We start from the raw sequence: 13,992 nt of genomic DNA, 5'->3' as shown, positions 1-13,992 counted from the left end.
ATGTCTTATTCAGCTTTGTAGATTTAACACCCCAGATAGAGTCTCCCACCTAATATTTTCTTGATCAGGAATAAAAAATAACTCACTATGGCTCACGCCTGTAATCCCAGCACTTTGGGAGGCTGAAGCGGGTGGATCACGAGCTCAGGAGATTGTGACCATCCTGGCTAACACGGTGAAACCCCGTCTCTACTACAAATGCAAAAAAAAAAATTAGCCAGGCATGGTGGCGGCCACCTGTAGTCCCAGCTACTCAGGAGGCTGAAGCAGGAGAATGGCGTCAACCCGGGAGGTGGAGCTTGCAGTGAGCCGAGATCGTGTCACTGCACTCCAGCCTGGGCGACAGAGTGAGATTCTCTCTCAAAAAAAAAAAAAAAATTAGAAATATGGGCATTATACACAAGTCAAAATAAGTATTTTCAAAGCTAGGCTAATTACTTTTTTCCAATTCTGTGAAGAAAGTCATTGGTAGCTTGATGGGGATGGCATTGAATCTATAAATTACCTTGGGCAGTATCTGCATCGCCAAGTCAATCCTAAGCCAAAAGAACAAAGCTGGAGGCATCACACTACCTGACTTCAAACTATACTACAAGGCTACAGTAACCAAAACAGCATGGTACTGGTACCAAAACAGAGATATATATCAATGGAACAGAAAAGAGCCATCATAAATAACGCCACATATCTACAACTATCTGATCTTTGACAAACCTGAGAAAAACAAGCAATGGGGAAAGAATTCCATATTTAATAAATGGTGCTGGGAAAACTGGCTAGCCACATGTAGAAAGCTGAAACTGGATCCCTTCCTTACACCTTACACAAAAAGTAATTCAAGATGGATTAAAGACTTAAACGTTAGACCTAAAACCATAAAAACCCTAGAAGAAAACCTAGGCATTACCATTCAGGACATAGGCATGGGCAAGGACTTCATGTCTAAAACACCAAAAGCAATGGCAACAAAAGCCAAAATTGACAAATGGGATCTAATTAAACTCAAGGGCTTCTGCACAGCAAAAGAAACTACCATCAGAGTGAACAGGCAACCTACAAAATGGGAGAAAATTTTCGCAACCTACTCATCTGACAAAGGGATAATATCCAGAATCTACAATGAACTCCAACAAATTTACAAGAAAAAATCAAACAACCCCATCAAAAAGTGGGCGAAGGATATGAACAGACACTTCTCAAAAGAAGACATTTATGCAGCCAAAAAACACATGAAAAAATGCTCATCATCACTGGCTATCAGAGAAATGCAAATCAAAACCACAATGAGATACCATCTCACACCAGTTAGAATGGCAATCATTAAAAAGTCAGGAAACAACAGGTGCTGGAAAGGATGTGGAGAAATAGGAACACTTTTACACTGTTGGTGGGACTGTAAACTAGTTCAACCATTGTGGAAGTCAGTGTGGCGATTCCTCAGGGATGTAGAACTAGAAATACCATTTGACCCAGCCATCTCATTACTGGGTATATACCCAAAGGACTATAAATCATGCTGCTATAAAGACACAGGCACGCATATGTTTATTGCGGCACTATTCACAATAGCAAAGACTTGGAACCAACCCAAATGTCCAATAATGTTAGACTGGATTAAGAAAATGTGGCACATATACACCATGGAATACTATGCAGCCATAAAAAATGATGAGTTCATGTTTTGTAGGGACATGGATGAAACTGGAAACCATCATTGTCAGTAAACTATCGCAAGGACAAAAAACCAAACGCCACATGTTCTCACTCATAGATGGGAATTGAACAATGAGAACACATGGACACAGGAAGGGGAACATCACACTCTGGGGACTTTTGTGGGGTGGGGGGGAGAGGGGAGGGATAGCATTAGGAGATATACCTAATGCTAAATGGCAAGTTAATGGATGCAGCACACCAGCATGGCACATGTATACATATGTAACTAACCTGCACATTGTGCACATGTACCCTAAAACTTAAAGTATAATTTAAAAAAAAGCTAGGCTAATTATTTTTAAAAATTGGCTATTATTTTAGAATAAACAGCGTAGTTGATTTTTAATGAAAACTTTTCTAGAAATAAATTTACAATTCATTTATATAGCTTTCTGACTTCAATCACTCCCTTTTTATACTACTGTGATCATTGGAAGAGTTTGAAAAGTTATCATTCTTTATAGATGAAAAGCTATCACAAGTACTTTTTGCCAATTAGAGATTTGCTTCAGGAGGAAACAAATTACAAGAATTTTTATCTATCCCTGAAACTAGCTGTAACAGTTATTTCTTTATTACCCACATGGTCAGACAAAAGAGAATATTTCTTCTCAAGTATATTTAACATTGTTCAAGTTGTGTAGTAATGAAAACATTTTGTAATTCTGTTTGAAATAGTAACTGAAAAGTAACTTTAAAAGGATGGCATTTACAAATTTTCAACCAGGACTACTACAAACTTGGTGCATTCATAGACTTTTCTGCAAAACGGTACATGGCTTTGCCTTTATAGAGATACTCATGGTGTTCCTTCAAAACTACATACTTGCATCCACTTTTCTTTGCAAGGAAATAAACTTCATTGTTATTAAAAAAAAATCCGAGTAAGCATTTAATACAAAATGGAAGTCTGTGAAGAGTCCAGAATTGCTGATTTCCTCTGGAAATTCAGCAACTCATGTTCCTTGTCTAAATTTAAAATTGGGTTTTAGACATCTGAATGTGAGGAGAAAATGAGGAAACTTGCATTATTAAAACAGTGAATTTTTATTTTGTATTTTTTTGTATTTTTAGTAGAGACGGGGTTTCACACCATGTTAGCCAGGATGGTAGCGATTTCCTGACCTTGTGATCCGCCCGCCTTGGCCTCCCAAAGTGCTGGGATTACAGGCATGAGCTACCATGCCTGGCCATTAAAACAGTGAATTTTGAAAAAATTAATTAAAATGAATTTCAAATTAAATGGTCTTTTACATACATGCATGCATATACACTAAAACACTTAGAATACACTGCTGTCAACAGATGTCAATGCTGACCGGTATAGGTGACTCTGCCTCTACATATAGGCCCTGGCACACAAAAAAACAAGATATATTCTTTGAACATATAGTCAATACACTTAAAATGATTATATTTATTTGTACCTGCTTTAAACAGTTTGTGGTTTCCAGTAATTCTTTTTTATCTTAAATTAGAAAAAAATATTATTCACTTTAATAATTAAATGTTAAAATTAATAAGAATTTAACTTTTTGTTCTCATTTACAGTATTTTTTAACCATATATTATTTATAACAAGTTTAGGATCTTCATATTATAAATCCAGACAGATAAAATAGATTTTCTTTCTAAATCCAGCCCCTGCATCCATTGCCAAATAAATTATAATCACAGATGTATCACGCCTCATTTAGGTTTCAACCCACTTTCACTTGATTAGGAACTTGACTACAATTTTCATTTATTCTGGAATTTCTCAAAAATAGCCTTTTAAAGTTTGAATGATTTTAGAACTTATCTTTCTTTATCCACACATTCATGCTGCATCATAAGGTGTTTTGAAGATTACCTAACAATTAATATAAAACACAAGGCACGCGATATGACATTAGTAAATGGTAGCTATTATTATTATTGTTGCTGTTGTTATCTACCTCATCACAACATGCCAGGTAATGCCAGCACATCAGCAAAGCTCTAATTCTCTTATCTCTAAATTTCTTATCTAGATTCAAACCAGTGGTTACATTCTTTGCAAGCTCTGGATTTTTCTTAGCTTCAAAACTTTTACTGCCTTTCTCACAGAATTGGAGCTTAAATAACAATTATATCAATAGTAAAACATTAACACTGGTAGGCATTGTGTTCAGTACTTTTTATGTACTTCATCTCATTTAGTCTCCACAACTTTGTGCTACAGGTATTATTAGCTCTGTTTTACAGAGAAAATACAAGGGCTCAGAGTAGTTCAATAACTTGCCTAAGCCAGTATAGCTTGTAAACTGTTGATTCAGAATTCAATCCCAGCTATGCTTCACTTCCAAGGCAAAAACCTTAAATACCCTGTGGCATAATTGTGAAAAAAAAAAAAAAAGAGTTTCAGGTAGACCAATTCCTGTGCAGCAACACCTAATTAATGTTTTCTAGAAAATTACAATCTCTTAAATGGTAATATCTACATAATTCAGCTATAATATTTTACCCAGTGCAGAGAATTAAACACCTTATAAGCATGTAAGCATTGTATGAACTATTGAGCACATAGAATCTAAAAATTGAAGGTAAAAATTCAGATTTCTTGGTGATAATTTCTTGATATTTCTAATAAGTCTGAGTTTCGGAAGAACTCTCAATTTAATTGGACCCTATCTTTAAGTGGAGATATTTAAAGTTAAATGTTGAGCTTCTGAATAGAAAATGCTTTTAAAGCAAAATGGCCTTTATTCTTTCTTTGCTATGACAGAAACCATCTTCTTAAAAAACTGAACACAAATGTAAATGTGAGATTTGTACATCATGGCAGGAGAAGCCTAAAGTTTTATAATTACTTAAGTTCTTTGTATCATCGGACATCATGACATCCTGTTATTAGTAGAAATGATGTGCTCCTAGTGGTATAATTGAGGGATTTCATTTTTGCAAGATAATGCAATTGCCTCAATGACCTATTTCATTATAACCTGACAATTTGAAGTGTTAAAAATTTGAGAATTTTGCCTAGGTCCTAATGGCTATAGCATATATGATGCCTTATAATATTTAAAAGGACTATGCTCTTAGCAATATTTACCAAGAGGGAGGATAGATGGCAAAACCAAAGTGCAAGCTAAATAGTAAGTCACTGAATACATAATTGCTCAAATAAGTGAATAATAAAAGTAGTTATAATTTTATATGATATTATAGCTTATAATGTGCTTTCAAAAATATTCAGACACTTTTCTAACAAATAATTATGGAGCAATTATATTTAGTAAGCATGAGGTTATTAAAATGAACATGATAAGCTCCTTTTATTCAAAAATGTTATGGTCTAATAGAAAATACAGATAAGTAGGTGATTTTAATACATTTCCTAGCACACTATCTCACACATAATAAAAAATAATGCTTCTGCATTGAAGAAAGAGTAAATAATGAGCATAGCATAATTGAGTGATATTGACTAAAGTGGTATGATTAATATAAATGCTAACAACAACAATAATAATAACTAAATATAATAATAAGGCTGGCAGCTGACATTTATTGAAGGATTACTATCTACAGGACACTGTGCTGACACTTTACTTGTGCTGTTTCTTTTAGTTCTTACAGCAGCCATATGATGTATGTAAAACATACATCATATGTAAAACAGAAGTAGTTACATAATTTGCAAGGCCCAATGCAAAATGAAAATGTGGGGCCTTTTATTCAAAAACTACTAATTTTAAAATGGCAAAAGGTAAGCATTAAGCCAAAGGCAAGAGCCTCCTAAATATGGGGCCCTATGCAACTACTTATGTCACATGCACATGAAGCCATTACAATCGTAACTATCCTCCATGTAATAGTTCAGGAAATAAAGTACACATTTACTGGAAATGCTTGCTCATAAATTTTTCTAAATGTTTGTAAACCACTGCTTTATGACAATATTCTTGCTATATTATGTAGCATAACTTAAAATGGATAAGATTGGATTCAAAGGCCAATTCAGAGGCTGTTGAATTAATCCAAGCTGGTGACGATTATCTAATTGGCTCACATGGAAAATTAGAGTTATAACACTAATATTGATGCCCTAGTATATTCCTTTTCAATAATGAGATTATAAAGCCCTGGCCAGGCGCAGTGGGTCACTCCTGTAATCCCAGCACTTTGGGAGGCCGAAGAAGCAGGTGGATCATTTGAGGTCAGGAGTTCGAGAACAGCTCAGCCACCATAGTGAAACCCTGTCTTTACTAACAATACAAAAATTAGCTGGGCGTGCTGGCGCCTGCCTGTAATCCCAGTTACTTGAGAGGCTGAGGCAGAGAATTGCTTGAACCTGGAGGCAGAGGTTGCAGTGAGCTGAGGTTGCACCACTGCACACCAGCCTGGGCGACAAGAGCAAAATTCTGTCTCAAAACCAAACCAAAACAAAAACCCTCAATACTACCTTTTCAAGGCTATTCTAGGACTTTTTATTTGTAATGTCCTAAGCCTAAGTATTCTTGTACCATTTCTCTCGGGGGAGAGTTATTATAAAAATATTTTACATGGTTCTAAGTAGTGTAATATTTGAATATTGCTCAAAGAATGAAATCTGCCAAAATTATCAAGCTTTTGGTGTTAGAACTTCAGCTTGAATGAACTGTACTTGTAAGCCCAGTTAGTGCAGTAATGTTACTTATCTAGGACACCAGTAATATCATAAGCCCCTCAACTTTCCATACTCATGCCACCATCACAATCCTGTTTGTGTTACATGATCCTACTCCAGGTGACTTCTTTCATTGCTGAACTCCTTCACATCCTTTATATTTTATTTCATTGAAATTGTCTTCCATTTAAAATACAGCACCTGGACTTTTGGCTAAACACAGAAGATGATATCAGCTTCCTACAAAAAACAAAGCACACTAAAACACTAAAATGCCTGAGCTAGATATTAGAAACAAATATACCCTAAAGAACAAAGAAGAGAAGAGACAATTGAATATCAAAATTTTAAAGCATAAATGTCAATAAATTATGCCAAAAGAAAAACGAGAGATAAGTGGTCGCTGACAGAGAAGGTGAAACTGAAACCTAAGTGTTGGCAGAGGGGAAGCCCATGAGGACCAAGTCAGTCTCTCATGCAGAACATGCATGTGTGTGTGGAGTGGCAGCACCAGGAACTCAGAGTGTGGGAGTGAGGGGAAGTTCTGAAAGAGAAAGGCTCTGTTAAAAAGCAACCCCACCCAAATCCACCTTGAAGGAGAGAAGACTTTTATGCTCTTGAGGTATAAAATCAGAGACTGTAGATCAGTAACTTCAGAACCTACTGAAAGGGTGGTAGGTTCTGAAAGTGTGGTGGGTTCTGAAGTTACTGATCTATAGTGTCCTCGATTTTATGCCACAAGAACATAAAAGTCTTCTCTTCTACAAGGGAAGGACCATAAAAGTCTTCTCATAATAGGCTAAAGGTGGAGAGATTAAGTCAAATTATCCATATTAAATAACAGTGGCAGCCCCTTGCCACACATTTGGCTCCCAGTGCATATATATATATATATGCTTATAAGCTTAGGGCAAGAACAAGCTGAATTCCCCTCTGGAGACAATAAAAGACCAGTGACAGATTAAGAGAAAGATTTACAAGTATTGATATTTGGAGGCCATTCCCCAATCTTCTACATTGAATTTCATTCATTCACAATTTCTACCAGGCTCACAGAACTTCCAGAGAGTACATTAATGCCTCATAGTTTACTATGAAAGTACAACTAAGAATTGTGACACATTTGAGGAAGTCAATATCAAATAAAAGTTGACATAAATAAAACAGATACAAAGTAGAAGTTAGAAGAAATTTAATTCTAACAGCAAGAATAACAATAAACAATCAGATAATAGAAAAGGTGTTTTTAATTGAAATTTGCTGGAATATAAAATACATAAACATAAATAGTGAAAAAACATTTTGGAAAATCATCAAGAAAGCAAAATGCAATAGAGAGTTTTATAAATTAATAAAATCATAAATTATTACAAAACCTGATTATCAATTGTTGGAAAGCCTGTTGGGGAGGAAATTGTGAAATAAATGATGTAAGAATAATTTTCAAAGTTGAGAGACATGAAATGTTCAATTCAAAGAGCACACTGAGTACCTGGATAAAGAATTTAAAAATTCCCATGTTAACATTATCAATAATGACTGTACTGATATGTCAAAGCACTTGAGAAAAAATTAACAATCTTAAAAACTTCCAGAGAGAGAGAAAATATACACAGACAAAATCATGTTAAATAATGGTGTTACTTTATTAAAATAACCCTGGAAATTAGAAGTCATTGAAGAAACCCTTCAAAATCCAAAGGACTTTTATTTCCAATATAATAGTTTATAATTTTTCCATTTGATAAATCAAGTACCAGCATAGAATAAAGACATTTCTACAAATGCCACTCTCAACAATGTTGCCTCTCATGCCTCCTTTCTCTAAAAGCTACTTGGGTAATGTTACTTCAACAAATAAAATCTAGCAAATAAAACAAGAAGAACAAATACATCCTGGGAATGGCAAGAACTCTCCAGCATAATGGGCCTGGACATCCATCTGAAAAATCACTACAGATTGCTAGAGAATGGGAAAATAGAATTCCCTACTATCACAAACACCAAAAAGAAAGAAAAAATCTATTACTTCATATGTGTCCAACAACGGGTTTTACTATTACTCTGAATAACTTTGAAGAGAAGTAACAATTACTGTCTAGAGAATCAAGCAAATGAAAAATAATAGCATACACTACATTAAAAAAAATGTTGAACAATGAAGGTAACATTACTATTGAGGCTCACCTGTCTGTCTGTTCTTACCCTCTCTTACCATCATTGCCTTAGTTTATCTCTCTTCCCTACTGTGACATTTGTATTGTGAATAGTTTTCTTACTGTCATTATTACTTTTCTCTAATCTATTCTTCAACTTGCAATTAGAATGATTTTAAAAATAAAATTTGAAAACTGGTTAAATTACTCAGAGAGGAAACAGTTTCACATAACATATGGTAATTACTAAATGTGAATGTTTTAGCTTAAGTAAAGGGGACAACTTGAAAAATAAGTTTAGAGATATGGCAATAAAACTTTAAATTATTCTTTATGAGTTTTGATTCAATCTGTGAGAAGTTAGCTGATTAAATAAGGTCTTGGAACAGAGAAGAGGTAGGAAAGCAGAGCTTAAAAAGCCCAAACTGTTTGTAATACAAAGGTACATTTTAGTTACAGATATTTGTTTGGTGATGCTTACAATTGTTTAGAAGCAAAATGGGAAGACTGGTTAAGTCAAGACTGGTGGAAGTACGAAAACATAGGGAAAGAAAGCATTTAAGAATGAAGAACGTTATGATTGTGACACAGATTATAATATTACTAATTTTTGGATGTTTCAAAAAGTCAAGAAGTAAAAGATGTTAGAAAGAAAAAGAATGAAAAACGAACTTGGATGTTGTGATAAATTTGACATACAGTGTTATAAAGAGGAAGGAGTCAGTTATTCTTTTGTATGGTATCATTTAAGAGAAAGTTTTTCTCCATGAAAAAAAGCTTTTTATTTACAAAGAAAAAAACATAAAATTGAAAATATCCCACTTTCAAATTCAAATTTTTTTAACTTCTTGTATAGGCTGCATCACCAGGTTCTACTGTTAATGAGAAAAGAGAATGAAAAAAAAATAAAGCTAGTTGAGTACTTGTTATTCATTCATTTACTCAGTTATTCACTAAATAATTAATTGGAGATTTTGATAAGACAATAGAAGGATTATTTGAAAAATAAAGGAAATAAGAGCTTACACATTTATGGAAGGATATATCTAACAAACAGTACAAATTTACAGGTAGTGTTCCCTTCTTGACTAGTAATAGCACATCACTAGAAATTGATCTGACTGTAGCCAAATTTATCTAAGGAAATTGTTATAATTTTGATCTAGATGGCATTTCTCTTCAGCTGATACTCTAGTCTGAGGTCCATGCTATTTGGGCTCACTTCTTTATTCAGGGAACCTCTTGCAAAGATTGTCTTGATGCTGCATATCACACCAATTTGTTTCCCACCGATGCCAGTTTTTAAATATCTGTGTATAGTTACTAAAAAATATATTTCTCAAAGTAGTTTTTACTTTTTACTCTCTGAGAACTCTGATTTCTGCCTCCATGTTGTGCTCCTGTGTTCAAGTATGGGTTTTAAACAGTGGTTTTCTTTGGATACAAGTTAAAAATAATCCTTCCCTCACAAAGAAGCCAGTAATGACATTATAGTTTTTAAACATCGCTATTAAACATACAATTTGTTTTTAATGATTATCACTTTTCAGCTAATAGCTCACAGGCTACATAGTATGAGTTATGTCAACTCTACCCAAATAACTGACAGAGAGAGTTCTTCTCTTCTAATTAAATTGCTTTAACCACTTATTATGTTTCTTCACATGAACACCTTTTAGACTGCTTTCTGGTCACACACAAGATTTAAAATCCCTCAGAAACTTAATATTTTTCCTTCTTTCTCCTTACCTGTCTCCTGGGAAACTCTGTGAAAACTTTAGCCTGAATGGGAAGAGTTTATGTTTATATTTGTACATGCTAGTCCTCACAGCAGAAAACTTTGCTTGCTTTTGTTAATTGAATTCTATTTTTTGTTATGATTTATAATATGCCAGTGTTTCTAAGAATTATAGAATGTACATAGACTTACAACAGACAACTTTCTGACATCCCCTTTTTATTTTTATGACTACATAGTGTATAGTGTATACATGAGGTACATGTCATATTTTAATGTGTACATAGTATATATATTTATGGGATACATGAGATATCGCCTGAATATAGTAATTTTCTTTCTTTTGGGTATACACTCAACAATGGGATTACTGGATCATATGATGGTTTCAGTTTTAGTTTTTTGAGAAACCTTCATATAAGTCTCCAGAGTGGTTGTACTATTTACTTTCCCACCAACAGTGTACAAAAATTTTCTTTTATCTACATCCTTGCCAGCTTGTGTTGCTGCCTGTCTTTTGAATAAAAGCCATTTTAACTGGGTTGAGATGATACCTCATTGTAGTCTCGGTTCATATTTCTCTGATGATCAATGATGATCATGTTTTCATACAACTGTTTCTCATTTGTATGTCTTCTTTTGAGAAATGTCTATTCCGAAATTTTACCTATTTTTAAATTGGATTATTATAATTTTTTTCTTATTGCGTTGTTTGGGCTTCTTATATATTCTGGTTATTAATCCCTTGTCATATGGGTAGTTTGCAAATATTTTCTTCCATTCTGTGGGTTGTATCTTCAGTTTATTGATTGTTTACATTGCTATGCAGAACCTTTTTAACATGATATGATCCAATTTGTCCATTTTTGCTCCGGTTGTCTGTGCTTGTAGGATATACTCAAGAAATATTTGCCCAGACCAATGTCCTGGGGAGTTTCTCCAATGTTTTCTTATAGTACTTTTATAGTTTGAGGTATTGAAGTTTTTAATTCATTTTGGTTTTTTTTAATAAGTGAATAGATAGGGGTCCAGTTTCATTCTTCTGCATATGAACATCCAGTTTTTTTTAGTGCCATTTAATTAAGAGACTCTCTTTTTCACAATTATGTTCTTGGCACCTTTTTCTAAAACGAATTCATTGTAGATGTATGAGTTTAGGTCTGGATTTTCTATTCTGTTACATTGGTTTATGTGTCTGTTTTTATGCCAGTAGCATGCTGTTTTGGTTAAAACAGATCTGTAGTATAATTTGAAGTCAGGTAACTTGATTCCTCTGGTTTGTACATTTTGCTCAGGATGGCTTTGGCTACTTTGGGTCTTTTGTGGTTCCATATGAATTTTAGGATTGTTTTTTCTATTTCTGTGAAGAATGTTATTGTTTTTTTGTCAGGGATTTCATTGAATCTACATATTGCTTTGGGTAGTAGGCACATTTTAACAATATTGATGATTCTAATCCATGAACATGGAATATCTTTCTATTTTTTTGTGTGTCCTTTTCAATTTCTTTAATCAATGTTTTATAGTTTTTATTGTAGACATCTTTTACTTCTTTGGTTACATTTACCACCGGGTGTTTTATTTTATTCATAGCTACTGTCCATGGGATTATTTTCTTGATTCTTTTTTCACATCGTTCACTGTGGTCATATAGAAATGCTACTGATATTTATACATTGATTTTGTATCCGGCAACTTTGCAGAATTTGTCCTAATACCTTTTTGGTAGAGTCTTTAGGTTTTTCCAAATATAAGTTATATCATCTGTAAATGAAGATAATTTGACTTCTTCCTTTCCAGTTTGGATGCCCTTTCTTCCTCTTTTCTGATTGTTCTACCTAGAAATTTCAGTACTATGTTAAATAACATAAATGAAAGTGGTGATCCTTGTCTTATTCCAGATCTTAGAAGAAAGGGTTTCAGTTTTTCCTCATTGAGTATGATACTAGCTGTAGATCTGTCATATAGGGCTTTTATTGTGTTGAGGTTAAGTTCATTCTATACTGAGATTTTTGAGGATTTTTACAATAAAGGGATGTTGAAAGTTATCCAATGAATTTTTAGCATCAATTGATATTATCATATGGTTTGTCCTTTATTCCATTGACAGGATGTATCACATAATTGGAGTATGTATGTTGAACCACCCTTGCATCCCTGGGATAAATACCGTTTGATAATAATGAGTTTTCTTTTTAATCAGTTGTTGAATTTTATTTGCAGTTATTATTTTGAGCATTTTTGCATCAGTGTGTATATGTAATATTGACTTGGAGTTTTCTTTTTTTAAATTTGTCTTAGTTTGATTTTGGTAACAGAGTAATCCTTTCATCATTTATGATCATATTGTTTCTTTTTTTAGTTTTTGTCTTGAAATTTATTTTCTCTAATGTAAGTATAGCTCTCTTAATCCTTTTTTAGTTTTCACTTGCATGGAATATCCTTTTTCATTCTTTTATTTTCAGTGTATGTTTGTGTTTGTAGGCGAAGTGTGTTTCTTGAAGGCAACTGTTCATTAAGGTCTTTTTTTTTTTTAATGTATTCAGCCAGTCTATGTGTTTTCATTGGAGACTTTGGTCTATTTACATTCAATGTTATTATCGATAAGTAAGGACTTAATCCTGCCATTTTGTTATTAGTTTTCTTGTGATTTTTTGGTATTGTCTTCCTTCGTTCCTTCCATCCTGTCCTCCTTATACTGAAGTTAATTTTTCTTTTGTTGTATTATAATTTCTTGCTTTATACTTTTTTGTGTACTTGTTGTATATTTTTTATTTGAGGTTACCATGAGGCTTGCCAATAACATCTTATAACCTGTTATTTTGAATTTATGACAACTTAACAGTTAATAATAAACTAGCAAAGAGCCACTTAAAAAACTATACACTTTAACTTTATCCCTTTTGCTTTTTAACCTTTCATTGTTTTTATTTATATCTAATTGCACTATGTCTTAAAAAGTTATTGTAGTTATTGTTTTTGACAGGTTTACCTTTTAGTTGTTCTAATCAACATATAAGTAGTTTACACACCAGAATTATAATGTTGTAGTATTTTTGTGCTTGTCTGTATACTTACTAATACCCATGAGTTTTGTACATTCACATGGTTTCCTATTGCTCATTAACATCCTTTCTTTCAGAATAAACTTTCTTTAGCATTTCTTGTAGGACAGGTCTAATGTAAATAAAATTCCTCAGCTTTTGATTGTCTGGGAAAGTTTTTATTTCTCCTTTATGTTTGAAGAATATTTTATTATTGTATTGTATTATGCTCTCCTGCTCTGTAAAGTTTCCACTGAGAAGCCGACTGCCAGATGTGTTGGTGCTCTTTTGTATGTTTTCTTTTTTTCTCTTTGTGTTTTAAGGATACATTCTTTATCTTTGACTTTTGGGACATTGATGAAGAACTATCTTGGGATAGTGTCTTTTGTGTTAAATCTACCTGGCATTGTATGATCATCTTCTGTTTGGATATTGACATCTTTCTCCAGGTTTGGAAAGTTATCTGCTATTATCCCGTTGAATAAACTTTCCACCTCAATCGCTGTCTCTATTTCCTCTTTAAAGCCCATAACCTTTAGATTTAATCTCTTGAAGGTATTTCCAAATCTCATAGGCATGCTTCATTTTTTAAAGTTTTTTCTTTTGTATCCTCTGAATGTGTATATTCAAATAGTATTCTTCAAGCTCACTAAATCTGTCTTCTGCTTGGTCATTTCTGGTGTTAAGGGACTCTGATGCATTATTCAG

This window comes from Pongo abelii, chromosome 14, assembly GCF_028885655.2.
Source record: "Pongo abelii isolate AG06213 chromosome 14, NHGRI_mPonAbe1-v2.0_pri, whole genome shotgun sequence".
NCBI classification, from domain to species: Eukaryota; Metazoa; Chordata; class Mammalia; order Primates; family Hominidae; genus Pongo; species Pongo abelii.
Note: the sequence above shows the minus strand (reverse complement) of the source record.